Here is a 19,429-nt window from a genome sequence, read left to right on the forward strand (position 1 = left end):
TCCCAACGTGTGGGGATTACAATTTGGATTACAATTTAAGATGAGATTTTGGGTGGGGACACAGCCAAACCATATCAAGGTTCAACCATAGTTGGCACTTGTTAGTCATCCCACACTTGGTATTTAATGTGTACATATCTTATCTTTCCTGCCATGCTGAAAACTCCTTGAGGTCAATAATTATTCTATACCTCTCTCTTTAAATTTCTTTCAGTTGTCCAAAAGAAATGCCTGCTGGAAGAAACAGAAGGAAAAAGAGATGAGGGAGCTGGGGACCTTGCAAACAAGCCTGGACACCTTTATAATTTTCTCTGGGCTCAGCATGGCACCCAAGCTCCTGTAGATCTGACCTTTGCCTTTTCTGGAAAAAACTAATAAGTTATCCCAGATTGTATGGTGGGCATTATTAATCTAGTTAATAGATTGCACTGTTTTTATGAGGTCTTTAGCCCATTAATTGTTTCCATGCAAATGGATGCTGTTAATTACAAATTAATCTTATCTTTTCGTTAAGGCAGGGCCATCAGGACCTCCACTTGGCAATGCTTGCTGGCACTTGATATGAATCAATGCGTACACTTGAAAGTAATAAAACTGCATTTCTTTAAAGATAGTTAATAAATCAGATCTTCATTAATGCAGATAGGCCAGACCCCCTACTTGTCTAATTTAATGAGGTTCTAATTCATTACTGTGATTCATGTGTCCCCCTGGGGATGGTGGCCAGCAGGGCAGGGCACATAGTAGGCAGTTAATAAATCCTGTGTTTTCTGAGTTTTCCGGCAGTGGGGAGGTGCTCCACTAGTCTTTCTCCCCATTATAAACGTGGTTTAGATCCTTAATGCCGTTTCCCAGGTAGTCATACAGGACCCCAAAGAGGAAACACAGCTTTCCAGCAAAGGGTGTTGCTTTTATGCCCTATCTATGTTAGAAATTCAAGGGTTCCCAATTGAGAAAAGAAGGGGGGTGGCATCAGGAACACTGTTTGAGCCAGGGTGTTTGCTTGGTTAGCTGGTCATTGGACTCAGTGGCTGAGGCAGTCAGATGGGGACAGTCTGCCTGCCCTTGTCCATCCACTTCAGCATAATGAATGAACCAGTGAGCAATGGAATCCCAGTTTCTTCTTGGGACACATTAACGATTCATGTCTCAGTGGGACTACTAAATTGTTCCACAGTCTCTTTTCTCAGGCAGATTTCCCTTTACACGAAAGCTAGTTCCTCCTCATCATATTTATTTCCAGTCTAGGACTGGGCCTCCACTCATGTACTTCTAGCTACTGGAGTCTCAGGAGCCAAGCCCCGGCTTCCTGTTTACAGAACAAGTGTGGGCCTTCAGACGCAGGGGACTTGCTGTCCCTTTCCATTCTGCCCACGTGGCTGGCGCACCAGGACTGAGTCCAAAGGCACCACCACAACATGGGGAGAGGTGTATGAGTGCAATGGGGGTGGAGGGGAAAGAAAACATGGCTTACGTTTTAGACTTGGGGAGCCGGCAGCATGATGAAACACTTCCCTCCGTGCCACCGAATTCATTTCTCTAAAGTTCGACTGTGCACAGAACCATTTGTTTCCACATTGTTTTTATTAAACAAGAAAGGCGAGCTTTATTACTGCGCAAATGAAAGCAGCCGGCAAAGACAGATACTTCCCAGATTCTTATTAATCTCCAAGAGTTATGGGGCCTCTGAAGTCCCAAAGAAATTAACATACTCCACAGAATTTTCTCAGCAAGTCACCCAGGTGCCGCATCCCTCCCCTACGGGTAGCAGTAACTGCCTTGCCCTGGGCAGCTTCAGGGAGCTCTCTGCACCTGTTGGTGGCCTTCTCCCTCTCACTCTGTCATCTGACCCCACGTGGGCCAGCCTCATGCTTCCGTGCCCAGTCATGGATTTATTTGTACACCGATTCTGGGCATTGTCTGGAAATGTGGATTTAGGTGTCGTTCAGTTCACTTCCATATACAATTAAATATGTATGGATTATTTACTATTGTAATGTGGGAGAGTCTTGACATCTGTGAGGTTATATCCTGAGGCCTCCGTGAATCTCAGATGCATGAAAAATAGTCATATGTAGTTCCCTTTCTCTATAAATGCAGAACAATGATCACTCACTCATTCTACAAATATTTACTCAATGCCCTCCGTGTCCTCGACACAGTAGTCTCTGCCCTCAGAGGGTCCTGGGTGTGATGGGGAGGCTGGGAAGACATGGGAGAGTTTGAAGGAACAACAGGATGTGTCTTATGATTTTCAAGGATCATATCAGCTGCTGTGTTCAAAGCAGTCAATCAGGGACAAAGCAGACATAAGCTGATGAGTTATAAGGATGCTGTAACAGCCCAGGGAAAATGAGATAGTCCAGGGTGGGCATAAGTGGCAACCGGAGGTATTCTAGATATGTTATGAAGGTATAGAGGCACAAATAAGAACTGACATAGCACCTTCAGATCTCTAGCGAGAGGTACAATGCCTGCCCATATGGAAGAACCGCTACACTGAGGGGTCGATGAGTGTGGGGCAGTCAGCCAGGCTTGCTCTCCAGGCTCCTGCCTCAGCCTACTATATCAGCCCCTAAATGAAAATCAGACTCCAGCAAAAGGGTAACCTACTGTTGTGTCATATGATTTGGGGTTTCATGAAAACAGTCAAAGATGGGGTAAGAGAATCTGTGAATGCCAGGGTCTGCAGTATATACAATTTGAGTAGCGTATATTAGTTTAAGGTATTTTTTAGCTGGTTTTCCATTAAAGAAGTAAGGTGGCCCAAATGTCTAGTTAGCCCTGTTTTACAGGTGAGCAAGCAAAGGCTCAGAGGATTTTAGTGAATTTCCCAAAGTCACAAGATAATTAGACAGGTCTAAGGCTAAAGCCTGGATCTCATGTACACAAATGCAGCTTTTCCCATGGTTCCCGTGCAACTTCCTTACTGTGCATCCAACCCTGCACTGGGGTTGAGAATGGTGGTGAGGAGAAAAAGCAATGCTGAAGGAGATCTGGTCCTTGTCCTAGAAGAGCTATTCGTTTCTTTGCAGGTAAGACTTAAAGATACACACAATTCTTAAGGCAGAGTGTGTCCTGGAATGGCACTCTTGAAAGTAGTGTTCGGTTAGGTGCACGTGTTGGGGTTCTTCTGACTATAAGTGCCTCCAGCCATTAAGTTCATCCCTATGGAATGTTGCATGATAGGGTGAGGGCTCCAAGACAAAGCACACAGGACCAGGTAATGTCCATATCATTGAGGATCAGTGTGTTTAGAAAATTCTTATTCTCTGATCTCATGTTTCCACCTTCCCACCCCACCCGAGGTCCTTCTCACCATAAAGTAATTTCTGCCATTAATGGCTTTACTTACCTTGGTTCCTTGTTCCCTTTAGAGGGAAGGCCCTTGTTCTTTTCCCACCAGGGTAAACTTCATTCCGTTTTCCAGAGAGACCCCAGCGCCACTGTCCTAAAAATGTTTTCTGCTGCTGTGTACCAGCTACCCCAGAGTACAGAGGGAAAGTTTAGGGATAAGAAGAAAATGTGGAAAAGCTGGAGTTGAGAATGGGGCAGGAGTGTGAGAGGAAGAATGTTGTTTAAACACCTAGACTGGGGTATTTTTGGATGCTGAGAGAGGTTCAGGGTGAAACCACAAATCAATTTGCATCACAGAGGAATGACTGCATGGTACTTGTTTTCCTAAGGTGAGAAGTAGAAATCAATTCAAAGGGTTTTGATGACTCCCAGAGGGGCTCTGAAGGATCTCACCTGTAAGAACTGGCAAGGGTGCAAGAGAACAGGTGAGTCAGAAAGGGCAAGCCTAGCTCTCTCCAGATGTGGGGCCTCTCAGGAGCCAGGGTCTGGAGTCCAGGAGTAGAAGGATGTGTGGGTGAGCAAGGCCTCCTGGGACTCTTATTTGCTAGCAGATGGCCCTACTGCCTGCCAACTCTGGAGATCACATCAGGCCCTAAGCTTTCTGAAGTGCAAATTGGAGTGGGGAGTGGGGAGTCTAGGACCCCTCTGTCCCTGTCCCTAGCACCGCAATTGAAGGTTGAGCCAAGGATAGAGCTTCTAATAGTTCTCTACTTCCCTGTGCTGGGACACTGGGGGAAAATGAGGGGTGTGCCCTGCAAGACTGCTTTTGCCTGCAGTCTTACTCCTTGGCTTAAGGCATGGGCATACATATGTTACCCAGGACAAAGCATTGGAAGCTCCTTTCTTGGAAGTCACTCATATTGGGATGAGATGATCAAAGTCTTTCCAGGTGGAGCATCTTGGAGGAGGCTAGGGTCTGATGTGAAGAGAAGTTCTTGGCACAGGATCTTCTTGGTGAGTACAGGTCTAGATGGGATCTGTGATGTGTGTGTGTGTGTGTGTGTGTGTGTGTGTGTGGTGGGGTGGGACACCTGCACCTGCATCCAGGATTCCTATGGAGTCCCCAAACCAAAGAAGATTCTAGAAATCACTTGAAGAGGGGCAATCTCAGAGATCAGGTTGTATCTTTCTTCACATTCTCAAGTCTCTTGGGCTAAGATGTCATCAATTGCTGGTCCAGTTGAATGGCTAGGAATGACTATCTGATAGTGACATTTACATATGCAGCCTGTGCGATTCAATTCTTTTTCTATTTATTTTTGTTTATTGTTATAACCCCCTAAGTGCATTTAGCTCCATCAATATAAGCAATCCAGCCAGCCATATTGGCATTTTTTTTCTCTTAATGCTGGTTATTTCCCCAGGTACCTTTTCTCTTGTCCTTTTTCTTATTCTCACCCTGGGATATTATGTCTCTGGTGTGGCATGATTGAGCAGATGAGTCTCTTGAGGAGGACTCCCCTCTGCCTCGGGTACACTCGACTCCCCAGTGGTAAGAGAACATATAAATGGGAGCTCCAGCCCTGCAGCAGGCCGGAGATGGCACACATGGACAGGTTAGCACTCTAACCATTGGGACTCATTCCTCATAAGAGAGACTTGCAAGGAGATATGAGCTCATCTGGCACAAAGGAGCCTTATTCTAGGAGCCTGACTTACCTGCAAAACCTTTGTCCAAGCACAGGACTGCTAAGAGGTGGGGAGGAGAAAGAGAGAAACATATGGGAGGGACAGAAGGATAAAAGAGGAGAGAAGTGGAGGGGAGAGGGGAGAAGGAGAGGTGAGAGGGCATCTGGAAAAATGCACTGAACCTAGAATTAGAACTTGTGAGTTGACAGCCAAGTTCCGTACTTGCTGATTTTAAGAACTAGACAAGTTGCTCCTCTCTCTGAGCTTGAATTTCCTCCCTGTGACATGAAGAATCATATCATACCTTGTTAATCCAACAGATCAATTGTGAAAATCAAATGAGGTAACGTAAGCTGATGTATTGTGTAGTGTGAAATGTCCTCTAATATAAATAAATACCTCTGTGTATATTTATGCCCCTGCACACTTATTTGCATGCTGTCATAATTGTAGCACTATCCTGTGCAGGTGCACATCAGTTTCTGTTGCACCTTTGTCTTTGCCAATTCCCATGTCTGGCACACTTTGACTGTTTCTGAAGCCTTACATGTTGTTATTAATCATTGTTCCAGCATCTGCTAAAGTCCTTTGGCCTTTAAGAAGCATTTCTTGACTGCCCAGCTACCACTAATTCTTCGAATTGTGAGCCCAGCGATGGGGGAGAATGACTCAGGAAGGCTCCCTTCCCAGCCCTACCTGCTGCCAGAGTCTGGCTATTGGCTGGAATTGTGAATTGTTTTAAATGTGAACACAAATGGGATGGTGTTATTGAACCATTTAGGAACTATTGTGTTTTTATACCATACCTGCAGTGTCCTGGGGTAGGAGAGTGTGTAGGGAAAGAGGACAGAGACTAAAGGTTCCATAGTGGGCGAAGATGAAGAGGGCAGTGAGTGGGTTTCTCATAAAGGATGCCAGAAAGAATGGCAGGTGGTGCTTCCCCCTTCTACCCTGAGCACAGCTGAAGACCCATTGTGCTGCTTGTTGCTCTTCCTCTAGACATGGGTGGTGGCAAAGTGGAAGCCCAAAGCTGCTGTAACAAGTTGAGCCATTTTGAGAGGTGTTTCTTGACTGTTTAAGAAATAGTAGCTCAGAGAACAGAGGAGAGCACCTGTCAACCCCTGTTTTCTACATTGCAGGAACTCCAGGCCACAGTGGGAAGCCTCAGTCTTTGAGTCAAAAGAGTGGGAGAGGGAAATGCACAATAGTTCTCTTATAGTCCATGTCCCTAGCATGTGGTAAAGACTCTCCCATCTGCCCATTAAATTGAAATGCACACAGAACAACAACAACAACTATAACAACAGATGACACAGGCACAAGTCAAGCACTGGTCCAAGTATTTCACACATACCACTCCATGTAATTCCCAGAAGAGCCCTAGGAAGTAAATATCATCATTAACCCCATTTTATAGATGAGGACACCAAGGTAAAGGGAGACTGAGTAAGTTGGTGTTAGGGTCACATATCTAAAGAGTGATAAAGCTGAGGTTTGAGCCAGGCAGTCTGGCTCCACCATCCAAGCTCTCTCTCTCTCTTTTTTCAGAGACAGGGTCTTACACTCTGGATGGAGTGCAGTGGTGTAATCATAGCTCACCATAACCTCAAACTCCTGGGCTCAAGCAATCCTCCTGTCTTGGTCTCCCAGCACTGGGATTACAGGCATGAATACCACACCCATCCCTATCCAAGCTCTTAACCACTACACTGTGTTTCCATGCACACACTGTCTCTCTTCCTGTGTGTATGTGTGTGTATACAGATTTGACTTAGTGAGAGACTGACCTGGAAGGGCAGAGAGTCCACATTTGTGTAGGAGAAGAAGTTAGGAATGATTGGAAGGATAGGAGGTCTGAAAGGGAGAAATCCTGGTGGGCTTTGAGGAAAGCCTCTTTTTCAAAGAGCACATCCTCTAACAACTTGTAGCAATTCCCACAAATAGGAATATTCCTGAAATAGACCATTCCTTCATATGCTAAGTTTGTATCAAGCTCATCCTTGTCTCATTTTTAGAACTTTAGGTAATCTTGACTTTCTATCAGTTGTCTGTGCTTTGAATTTTCTCAGGAAGTTCTTCCTGAGGTTATTCCTCTTTTTGGCTCACAAAACGTGCTTGGGCAAGCAGGCTGTGAGGCTGGTGGCAGACAGGAAGGGAGCCTGAATGCCATGGCTGCTGTTACACCCTGTTAGCCTCCTTTCCTCGAGAACTAATTATGTGTACTCAAATAGAGCTGGGAGGGGTGTGGGCCAGAACCTGGTCTGCTCTTACACACCCATAGCTCTCAGCACAGAGTTTTGTACATGGTTCACATTTGATTACCTCGTATTTATTAATTAGAGATCCACAACTGAGAAGAAGTGGCCTTTCCTGGAGCCTTTCCAAGACTGGTTCATGGGCAAGTCCTAGCTTGCTCAGAGATCAGTCTTGTTGGACTCCAAAGTGAACTTCTCAGCTTAAGCTACATATTCTGTGGAATTTTCCACATTGAGGAATGCCATTCCCGGAACACAAATGTTCGTTTGGCCTATTGCATTTGTTATCAGACAACCTATCACTTGAGACACGGGAGAAGATGTGTTTTCTCAGCTCTAGTGATGTTGTCTTATGGGAGAAGTTCCACACAACAGAAGCTCAGGAAACCTGGTGATATGATTTAGAAGCAATTCACCAGGTCAGAGACACTGTTAAATCAGAAATGTGGCAAGGGGACGAGAGAGAAATCTGGAACAGTTATTTTGTCTACAAATCAAGGGCATGGTAAAATTTCTTACTTTTAACTTCTATTGAAACAATGACTATAAACAATGTGCAATGCTCAAAACTAATTAAATAGCCACCCTAAATCAACAAAAAAGAGTAAATCGAATTTTAAGTAACATTTGCTCCTGTGAAATGTCCTTCTCCTTGTTTGGGGCCTGTCCCAATGCTGATGCTTCTGTAAGTCAGGCCTCACTGATGGGTGAATTGATCAGCCTGTCCCTACAATCTCAGCTGGCTTCAATTCTGACCAAGCATCCCCCTCAATACCTCCTCCTCAATACCTCCTCCTCCTCCTCCTCATGATCATCATCATTATGCTTTCCTTGAAGCCGTTTGTTTAAACTACAATGTTCCCTTTTTTCCTGCTTATCTAAATCCTGCTCATTCTTATAATACCCTCGGTTTTTATATCCAGTCTACCCAACAGTTCTTTAACATTCCTGCCTTTTAATGAATACCTCAATGATTATATCTCTTACTAGCCACCTTTTACATCCAGCTTCATGAAAGCTGTTCATTCAGATATCATCATTCTTATCAGTTTCATAGTGCCCCTGCTCCCTGCTGCCACCTCTCCCCATTCCCTGCCAGGGCCTCTGTGTTCACCAGGATAGGCTGCTTTATGAAGGAACAAAAGATTCCCAAATGTCAGTGGCCCAACACCACAAAGCTTTATCCTCTGTACACATGAAGTCAGTTGCAGGTCTAGATAATTTTCCAAGCAACTGACTTCCATGTGATGACTCAAGGATCTAAGCCAAATAGTCTCTTCTGTCAAGGAACTGTACCCTGGAGCACAGGGTCTCTTTGATCACCATCACTGGAAAGATTGTGCGTTTCACTCACCCATCCTGGATGTGACACTTACCATTCCTGCTCAGGTTTCATTGGCTAATTAATCACACACTTACCAGCAGTTGAAAAATTTCCAGGTATCTGGAAGGAGAAAAGAACCACATATTGGGGAACACATCCCTAATTAGATAATAATGTTATTAAAGCAGCTTGGGTTTCTTATATTTCCTATTGTCTCCCATGATATTTTGGGTAAAATAGGCTCTCAATAGTGTCTGTTGAATAAATAACACCATTAGCCCTTAAGAAGCATTAATTTGTGATAAGATCTATGCTAGGCACATTGCAGGAATAAAGATTTGCAATGAAAAGCCTGGTATGCACTGGATCATTCATTCATTCGTTTGTTTATTCATTCAACAAATACCTATTGAATGCCTTATTCTAGGCACTGTGCTGAGCACTTGTGAATGATGCGTGGGTCATTGTCCTTGTGGAGCTTACATTCTAGAGAAGGAGACAGAAAACAAACAGCAAATTATAACAAAGAAACTAAATAGTGTGATAGAATGTTGTGCACTGTGAACATAGAAATAGAGCAGGGTAAAGTATATAGTGACTGTGAGGATTGGGATGCAAGTAATTTTAAAGTGGGTGGTCAAGGCAGGCTTCATTGAAATGACATTGAAAAAGAAGCAGAGGAGACAGTTAACCATGCAGGTATTTGTAGGAAGAGCATCCAGGAAGTGGGAATAGCTTATGCTAAATCCTAAGGTGTAGGTGTGGCATGTTTGAAGACTAACAAGGAGTCCATTATGGCTGGAGTGAGATAGAGTGAGCCAGGGATGATGAGTTCGGGGGGGTGATGGGAGCCACATCAGGAGGGCTTGTAGGCCATTGGAGGACTTTGGGTTTTACTATGAGTAAAATGGGAAACCATTTAAGGGTCATGGACATGTGTGAGACATGACCTGTGTTTGAAATTGATTATAGGAAGCAAAGGTGTAAGCTAGAAAATGAGGAGTGAGAATAATAGTTCATGAGAGAGATAATAGTGCTTGGAACAGGGTGCCAATAGGGGAGGTGTTTTTAACTACATACATGTATATGTATACTTTTGTGGTGATATATGTGTGTAATACATACCTACATGTGTTATGAATACATATAATCTAAAGAGGAAACTTTAGGTTTATATCTCATTTGCATACATAGATACATTTCTTGGCCCTTATTTTTGCCTTTTCAGAGAGCTTTTCGTGTATTATGATGCAAACCAACAACTAAATAGAGAGAAGGGGCTGGTACCATTATCATCCTCCTCCTATGTGTCGCCTTGATGGAGAACTTTATGGGGACAGAGCCTAAGTGGAAATTGTGCTTAGAGTCCTTGTGGCCCTGCCACCACAGAGATGGGGATTTTAGGGCCTGGCTTCCCAAGCACTCACAGGGTCTTAGAGAAAGAAACTTAATCAACAGAGTTGAATGGGTGGTAAGATGAGTTCCACATAATCCCCAGTCTCATCGAATCTGAGCATCTCTTAATAAAACTCACAGTTGTTGTGGGGAAGGGATATGGGGCTACAGCCTCTTCAGCCCGCTGAGCTACCACCTGCTCCCGGCAGGGGCTGCACCGTTAATCCCCTGAGCATCGTAGCTTATTTCCCAGACTGCTTTCCCTTCCAAAAAGAAAATAACTGCTGGTCTGTGAGCTACATCAGAAGCTCTCTCCAAATGCCATCAGAGCCTCTGGCTGCTGCCTGTGCCATGCTTCCAGTGACCCCAGGGTGGACCACTTTCACCAACATTCCTTTTAACAATACCTGCTTGCTCATGTTTCATTGTCTCAGGCCTGCCACAGTGAGGGCTGCTTCCCTCCTCTGCACCAGGCCTCAGTTTACTTCTGTTTATTTTATTGCCATGTGATGGTGATTGCTGGATATGAGACCAAGACTGGCGAAGAGCATTTCGCAATCTTCCCTTAATTTGTTGTTAGATGCTGGGTCAAGAAATCCCCACATCTTGCTGGCACTGATATGAATCTGCCTGAATGGGCTGTGTTTGGTTTTCCTAGTGTGCCCCCAACAACTACTGGGCAAATACTTAATGATACCAGTTACCTCCTGCCAATTAGGCATCCAGCCCTTTCTGAGAATATTCACTCTTTGACGAGCATGTTGCAAACACCTCTGCAGTTGGCGGTTTGTCTTTGCTAATTGTGCTGATAACACTACATCTGCTGCTCCACCACTGTCCTCTTCTGCCCTTCACTATCCTGCTATCTGCCCTGGGATGCTGACCCTTGCATCCTACATCCCCCCAGACTCCTTTGCAGTCCTCTGTCTAACTCCCTGTTGGCTTCAACCACAGTGAGACACCAGCAGGATGCTGGAGCTGCAGGAAGGAGAGAGAGGTCAAGGTGTTTCTTCCCTGCTGTCCTGCTTTGGACAGCAGTTCTGGTGTGACCATTTGTCTATACTTGCAGCTCCTAACAGCTGGGCCCTCTTCTAGGGTTCTGGCTCTCACTGGGTTCTGGTAACATCTTTCCTCCCGCCCTTGCCCTTTTAGGCTAAGGGTGGCAACAGCCCCTGCTATACAAATATCTGGGTGCCTTGACATCTCTTGTTGGCTTCCTTAAATCTGCATTTAATCCCATGATTAAATTCTTTTCAAAATCCCAGCTTGATTGCCTTGCATTTCCTGCTGGAGCCTCATCAATGAGAAGTTCTCTCTGAAGGTAGGGGTGAGATTTGGCCATAGATATGGGGGACTCTTCCTATTATGTCACCCAAGGTTTCTCTCCTTACCCTTTTCTGGTGTACAGTTTGATTAGGAGACTTTACCACATCACTTCCAGGGATGGGAATGAAGGTCATCTGCCAATGAGGGCACACTGGTGTGGGCTTGAGGCAGTGGGGGTAGGGGGCTGAAATGAGAATGTGTGAGCAGTGTCTTGGGGAACCCACAGACTGACTGGGGATATAAGACATCACATACCATCAAAACAATATAACTAATGATCATGAAAAAATGATATCCTTATTTATTGAGCACCTAATATGTGTTAGGCACAGCGGCATATAGTAGACTGTATGTAAATTGTTGCTGATTCTCACAGTACCTTGCAATGTAAGTATTATGACAGCTACTTTACAAACAAAGAAGCCTGATACCCAGGGCACCAAGTGACTTGCTAGATACTACTGTAGCTGGATTTAAAACCAAGCTTTTTGGGCTCTAAACCATGATTATTCTTGCAGCTATATCACATCTACTCATGACATAGAAAATCATACAGGTTAATGTGTGTGAACCAGGGTGCCAGTGGGATGCAGCTCAAACTCTGTGTGCAATAGAAGGTCATACCCAGGAAAAGCAATGTGGGACATGAGAGATTTCATTAGACAGCAAGATTTGATCTGCACCTTGAAGGAAAGAAATGAGGACATGTGGAGAAAGAGAAGAGTGATGAGGGCACAAATGCTAGTGCTCTGTCCAGAAGTAATGACTCTCTGACTTAAGGAACTGAGGAAGTGGCTTCCCAGGCCTTGTGACTCTCCCTATCTTTCTTTACGTTGCCTTTAGCGCTGAGAATTATCACCCTTCTCATCACTTCCTATTCACCTAAGTCCTTGCAGCCTTCCCTTACTAATTCTTGGAAATATAGGTGAATTCTCCATGGCTTCCAGGTGGCTGAACTCGTAGGAGTTTTTCAGTTCTTATCTTGCTTTCTGCAATAAATGAGCATAAACCTCTTCCTATAGGATCTTAGTAAACATCTTTCCTCTTGTGATCTCCAGGACACCACTTTCTCTGTAGTCTCCGTCTTTCTTTCTGCCCACTCACCACATTCTTCTTTCTCTCTCTGTTCTTCTTCTTTCCTATCTCAACTCCTAATCTCAGTCTGGCTATCATTCTCCATCATGGAGCAAGCTCTGCCATCAACATGAAGCAGTGGTTAGAAGTGTGAACTCCAGACCTAGTTGACTTGGGTTTGAGCTTTTGAATCTTCCATTTGCCACTTCTTAATTGGGCAACTTATCATACCTTGCTGTACCTCCACATTGGGACAGAACCTGGCACACAATTAGCACTGATGAACATCAACTGTTTTCCATTCAGTTGTCCAAGCAAGAAACCTAGATGTCACTCCAGACAGCTCCTTCCTCCTCATCCCACCTCTCATCCAGCACCAAGGATCCCGATCTTCTGATTGCCTCTCAGAGCTGCCTAGTTTTCGTTTTCTTCAGATCTGCCCATATCAGAGCCTTATGTGGGGTTTGAGTCTTAACTGTTCTATTTGTTTTCAGCTTTCCTTGCCTTGATCCAATTTTTACTTTGAAGCCAAAGTAATCTTTCTAAGAAACAAGTATGACCTCACCCATGCTTAAAATCCTACTGGGATTGCTACTGCCTTCAGGATGGAGTCCAAACGCCTTGGAATGTAATGGAGGGCCCATATGCTTCCTTCTCCCTTCCAGTCATACTTCCCATCTCCTGCAAGCTTCCCAACATCAATTCCATGACCTAACCATACAGTTTCCTAAAGCTGCTCATTAAACATGGATCCAATCCTGCTGGATGAGACTTACTGGCACTGAGTGCCCCAGGAACCTGCATGTCTGACAAGTACTGTACAAAGTCAGCCAGTTTTCACTCTGCTGATAGTTCTTGGTTCTCTCTCTCCTCCTCTCCCTGCTTCCTTTTGGCCTCACACACTGAGCAGGGCCAGGTTTTATTCTAGCAAACTTGGGTAACAATAGATATGATTGTCAGCCTCCCTGGGGCTGGCCAGGTTTTTATGAAATTAGACATATTTGTCTTGATGTTTAGGAGCGAGCATGAAATTCAAATCTGTGTGTTGGCATTCCGCGGGCTGGGCCTTTAATATTCAATGACATAACTTCATTGCGGGTTTGACAACACTATATAGAAGTTGTGCTTACCATTGAAAATTAAAGCCACTGAAAGCGTTGACAACAGCAAAATTGTGAATGCTTCCCAGCTCCCGAGGTGTTTGCTATTCCAGTTTGTCTAGAAGTGCTTATTGTGTTTGTAATACCGTCAGTTCCACTTAAAGACGACTTGAAGTCGATGCCATACAGGTAAGTACCAAAGAAATCTCTTCCTTCCTCTCTCCACTTCTCCATCGCCTCCCACACGATTTTTCTACTCAGGGTCTATTTGCCTTTCGTTATAGAGCCCCTGATTCCCTCAAATTCTGAGCCAATTGATTGTATTTCTCTTTCAAGTTGCTGGGTTAGCTAGACTTTCATTTTTTCTCCTGTTCCTTTTCTTTTTTTCCCCCTTTTCTCCCACATGATTATCAAGGAAATTGAGTTATAGTGACTTACTCCACAAATCCCTTGTGTGTGTGAATGACATTTTCTTGTGTGTAAAGGAAATGTGTGGGGTGATGAGGAGTATTTGGCATCTGAGGTAGGATTATTTGAAATTAATGCTAAGAATAAGGAGAGACTACTGTATTAACTGACTTCATGTCAAAAAGGGTAAAAAGAAAACTTAAAAATAATTGTTTAATAATGGTCTGCTTTGCTATTGGTGGTAGTATTAAAGCAGACAGATTGACAGACAATGCTGGCAAGCCAGTGTCCTTCTTAGGTCAGTTTCTTGGTTTGGTCTTTGAAGATTTCCTTCCCCTTTTGCAAACTGAGGCAGAATGGTTTTAATCCATTTTTATTTATTTTATTTTATTTTATGTTATGTTATGTTATGTTATGTTATGTTATGTTATGTTATGTTATGTTATTTTTGAGAAGGAGTTTCGCGCTTGTCGCCCCGGTTGAAGTGCATGATTGTGCATGCAAGATCTTGGCTCACTGCAACCTCGGCCTCCCCGATTCAAGCAATTCTTCTGCCTTAGCCTCCCTAGTAGCTGGGATTATAGGCACCTGCCACCACGCCTGGCTAATTTTTGTATCCTTAGTAGAGATGGGGTTTCACCATGTTGGCCAGGCTGGTCTCAAACTCCTGACCTCAGGTGATCCGCCTACCTCGGCCTCCCAACGTGCTGGGATTATAGGCATGAGCCACCTCATCTGGCCCATAAAATATTCTTTAGATAAACTTAAGCAAGCTGAGATCCTTGGAATGGTAAACTATGATGCAAATAGGAGAGCTGAGAGGACTGCCAGGGCTTTGAAAGCAGTGATCCTGGAGAGACCCTGTGGCTGATGGAGGGGCAGTATCTGCAAGAACAGTCTAGCATGAGGGAGCAGCTGTGTGGCACGCAAAGCAGCAGGCTTGGGGAGCCAGCATTTGGGCAACTCCCAGGCTCTAACTTCCTGCTTCCATCAGCATACTTCTCATTGTAATTCACTTTCCCACTTTTCCAGAGCCTGCTGGATAAGAAGTTTCCCACCATAGACCATGAGCATTCTTTTCTGTTGCCATCCAGCCTCAGGGTTTGAAAATTATGAACCCCATTGCTGGGGCAGAGCAACTTTGGAGTGATTTGAATGGTGATCAGCAGGTGCAAATATCTGAACACCATATTCTTCCTGGACACTTTATAATTCTTATTAGTTTGGCATAGTCTTTCCTGACTTTTCAGAAGGACCATGTCATTCAGTGGAGCCTTGCATTCAGATAACCTTCTTTTTTATTTATTTATTTATTTATTTATTTATTTATTTATTTATTATTATACTTTAAGTTGTAGGGTACATGTGCATAACGTGCAGGTTTGTTACATATGTATACTTGTGCCATGTTGGTGTGCTGCACCCATCAACTCGTCATTTACATCAGGTATAACTCCCAATGCAATCCCTCCCCCCTCCCCCCTCCCCATGATAGGCCCCGGTGTGTGATGTTCCCCTTCCTGAGTCCAAGTGATCTCATTGTTCAGTTCCCACCTATGAGTGAGAACATGCGGTGTTTGGTTTTCTGTTCTTGTGATAGTTTGCTAAGAATGATGGTTTCCAGCTGCATCCATGTCCCTACAAAGGACACAAACTCATCATTTTTTATGGCTGTATAATATTCCATGGTGTATATGTGCCACATTTTCTTAATCCAATCTGTCACTGATGGACATTTGGGTTGATTCCAAGTCTTTGCTATTGTGAATAGTGCTGCAATAAACATACGTGTGCATGTGTCTTTATAGCAGCATAATTTATAATCCTTTGGGTATATACCCAGTAATGGGATGGCTGGGTCATATGGTATATCTAGTTCTAGATCCTTGAGGAATCGCCATACTGTTTTCCATAATGGTTGAACTAGTTTACAATCCCACCAACAGTGTAAAAGTGTTCCTATTTCTCCACGTCCTCTCCAGCACCTGTTGTTTCCTGACTTTTTAATGATTGCCATTCTAACTGGTGTGAGATGGTATCTCATTGTGGTTTTGATTTGCATTTCTCTGATGGCGAGTGATGATGAGCATTTAACCTTCTAAGGAGACTCACTCTGGTACTTAGAGATACCATGTTTGTAACTCTTAAGCAGCCTGTTGAAGCCTTTAATGAGTTGCTGGCACTAAAAGAATTCGGTTGGATTAAGGAACACGGAGAGATTTTACATTTTTTATGTATTTAAAGTAGAGGATTTTTTGTTTGTGTATTTGTTTGTTTGCCTTTTGTAAACTTTCCCAGTCAACACACATCTTGGCTTGTTTGTTCATCTCTTTAAATGATACAGCAAATTTTGGTCTCATTCTCTGTCCGTGCCACTCCTCTCTGTGCATGAGGTGGGTGTTGTGGTCTCTTGGGTCAATCGGAGGCTTGGAATGGGCCTTGGTGACCATTTCCTGAGTTTTCCCTATTAAATTTGTTCTTTGGTGCCTAATTTCTCCTACTATTAGGACTGTGATTTTTATTTTATTTTAAAAAGCTGGACTTTTGTCCCGAACTTTGAAACATGGCATTGTTCCATGGAACTTTGAATGTGAGTGATTTAGACATCATCAAAATGCAACTTTATTTTTGTTTCCTGACACTTGTTTAAACTTATTTAGTGGGAATAATTTTCCCTATGCTCAACAAGAAACTTGGCAGGTCTCCGGGCTTTTCAGCTAATTTGTAGACACTAGAGAGACCTATGGCCATTATCATAGCCCACAAACACAGGCTAGAGCTAATAAATAGTATATCTAGTCTCATGTGATGGTCACAACTCTGAACTGGAATTAACATTACATTTTCTTCCCTGCCCTGGCTTGGACTGCTTCAGGCTGGAAGCCTGGGGTGGGAGATGGGGGATGGTTCTTTGGCTCTCTCCTGTTTCCTGATTCTTAGCTCATGTTCTACTTGACTTAGTCACCAGCTGTGTAGTGAATCTCACAAGGGTGGAGGCATGGGAGAGAGGAAAACTGAGCTCATGAGACACTATCTGCTTTGCTAAGGGCATCATGGTCTCTGGTGGTGGCCAAGGAATAGAATTGATTTCATTCTCTTGAAAGCACTTTCATGGGATCTTACAAGGTTTCCTGCTGGGTCTTGTGACCTAAGGTTTTTGTGACCAGTGTGTGATTCCCTAACCTATCTACTTCAGGTAGACACTTGTGACATCTTCCTTTGCCATGGGCATCTGATGGTATAACTCCAGCCTCTTTCTGCTGATGGCCTGCCTTCCTCCAGGCAGCTTAATTAGTTAGGACCCAAGAAGGCCCCAGGCAGCTTCTCCCAGTCTGACCCACATCCAGTTCATGAGAAACACTCGTGCATCTCTTCCTCTATTCTAGAAGTGAAGGCCAATCCTGGTAAAGCAGCCCTCACCACTGGGGCAGTTGGTCAACTCCACCTTCACCCTGTAGATTTTCAGGAAGGGGTCAGATCATGTTCCAGTATCCTTGACCTTCACAGATATGTCAGTGGGCATTCCTCTGTGTCTTTGAAGTATAGAAATACATTTCCAATTTCTGCAAGTGGTCCCATTGGATAATTCCTCCTTAGGCCTGGGGAAATCTATATGCTATATTTCTACTCTCCCTAAATACCTGACTGAGCTGAGGAGGTCCAAAAATTGAGAAACTACATTCATTTGTTTTCCTTTGTAAATTCTGCATAAAGGGGTGATGTTGAAATGAAGCAGGATGTGTCTCATTCTGTCTTGCTGCACATGTTTCTCTCTCACAAGGGCCTTACAGTCTAAGGAGGGGCTTAAAAAAACAGGAAAAGATTTAAAAGCTATAAAGAAGATGCTACAAGTCAAGTAGCCCCAAGTCCCAGTTATACAGACAATGAGTTCTATGGTTCAGGTTAGGGTTTGTGCGGGTTGTAGAAAGGGGGGAAATGAGATGGAGTCATAAGTGTGTGTTCAAAGCTTTCAGTTTTAGTCTTGTTGCAGTCTACTGCTTTCCTACTTGAAATTCAAGATTCAAACACTCTGAGATGATGAGCCAAGCTTCAAGGATTCTTCTGGCTGGAAATGACTGGCTGAGAAAATGCATCCAGGGTCCAGGCAACTCCTGCAGTGAGGAGCTGAAGATGATGAAATACAGCACTTATAGTAAGCACCACGTGCATGTGAACCTTGTCTTATCAGCCTACGTGCATTTTTGGCCAGTTCCAGAAGCCTCCTTAGATACTCGGTACATGGGAGAAGAGGTAAACTTAGATCAACAATATTCATTTTGCAGAAGCACTTAGACGTCCCATTGATCATTGTTCATTCAATATACACATATATTCTCTCTCCCCCCTCCCCACCCTCACACACACATCATGCACCACTTTGCTCAAGACTCTATTCCAGGCATTGTGAGAGACAGTTAAAGTCTCCCAGGTAGCTCAAGAGATGATAGACACACAGCAAATAGCTATACTCACTGCTGAGGACAGAATATCTCAATGTGAGAACAGAGAGTGCCTGGTTCAACTCAGCCAAAGGAGAGATGCCTTCTTCCTGTCATTATCCAGGAAAATTTTCCAAGAGAATGGCAACCAACTGTGTCTCATCTGGACTTCACCACCTCTCCAAGTACTGGTTTATCTTTTAGGCTGAGTCATGGCCTCTGGGCTCTCACAATGCACAGGTACTGATTGTATTCAGTGCTGGCAAGTCTGACAGGGCCTCTGAGTCACCATCCCCTACATTGGAGGAGTCCAGCACTCTGAGAATTTTTATGCTATGCTTGGTAAGTATCTAGCACATTTCCTGGCACATAGTAAGTCTTCCCTAGGGATTTTTGGGTTGATTGAGTGGGAACTTGAGAAGGAACTTCTGGGGTCATGCTAATGCAAGGTACCTCTGGCTTTGACTCTGACAAAGGTGAGGTCCAGGAGGTTTTGTTGGGGAAGACAAGGCCAAGCCTGTGAGGGTGGTCCTAACAAGACAGAGATGCCACTTGAGGACCTTTGTTCTCTGGGCTTTCTCCCCACCTTCCTATCCATTTTGCATGTATTGGCTTGATGTCTCCGTCGGGGAATTTGTTTTACAGCCTCTCTCCCTCTCAGAGGCAAATTACTATCTCTGTTTTAAAACTCTCACCGAGCCTCCATGAGGGACATTTTGCATTCAGGTGGCTTTGGGGATAGTGACTGAGAACTACCTTGCCAGAAGGTTCTACTTTACATTCATACTAAGTTTCTCTTGTTGGAACTGAGGGTCAGTTTCTCCATTCCTGGTTTTATTGAACAACTTCCCACTGACCTCTTTTCTGGCATGGCTCACCTTCCCTGGGGTGCATTCAGTGATGAACCCAGAAGTTCTTCCCCAGCATTCTGCCTTCTGTGACCTTCCTTACAAGGGTGCTGGTGGTCTCCCTCCCCTTGGAATCAGCCAGTGAAATTCCAGGGTGTGTGGAGGATACTTTCCATGGGGCATCTGATTCACCATTGTCTGAATAAGGAAATCACTTCTTATGTCAAGGTTGGGAGCCCCTGTGAGCAGCTGGAGGGGCTTTCCCTTGGAGTGG

The 19,429-nt window shown here is 44.2% G+C and overlaps 1 long non-coding RNA gene across 2 annotated transcripts in view; it reads left to right on the forward strand.

Moving 5' to 3' along the window:
- LOC110741795 overlaps positions 1–19,429 on the forward strand; it is a 171,555-nt gene that overhangs the window by 66,937 nt on the left and 85,189 nt on the right. For both annotated transcript variants that reach the window (XR_002518686.2, XR_002518685.2), the window contains one exon: positions 17,860–18,021. This is a non-coding gene — a long non-coding RNA (uncharacterized LOC110741795). The remainder of the gene's footprint in view (positions 1–17,859; positions 18,022–19,429) is intronic.

The sequence above is a fragment of the Papio anubis genome, chromosome 19, assembly GCF_008728515.1.
Source record: "Papio anubis isolate 15944 chromosome 19, Panubis1.0, whole genome shotgun sequence".
NCBI classification, from domain to species: Eukaryota; Metazoa; Chordata; class Mammalia; order Primates; family Cercopithecidae; genus Papio; species Papio anubis.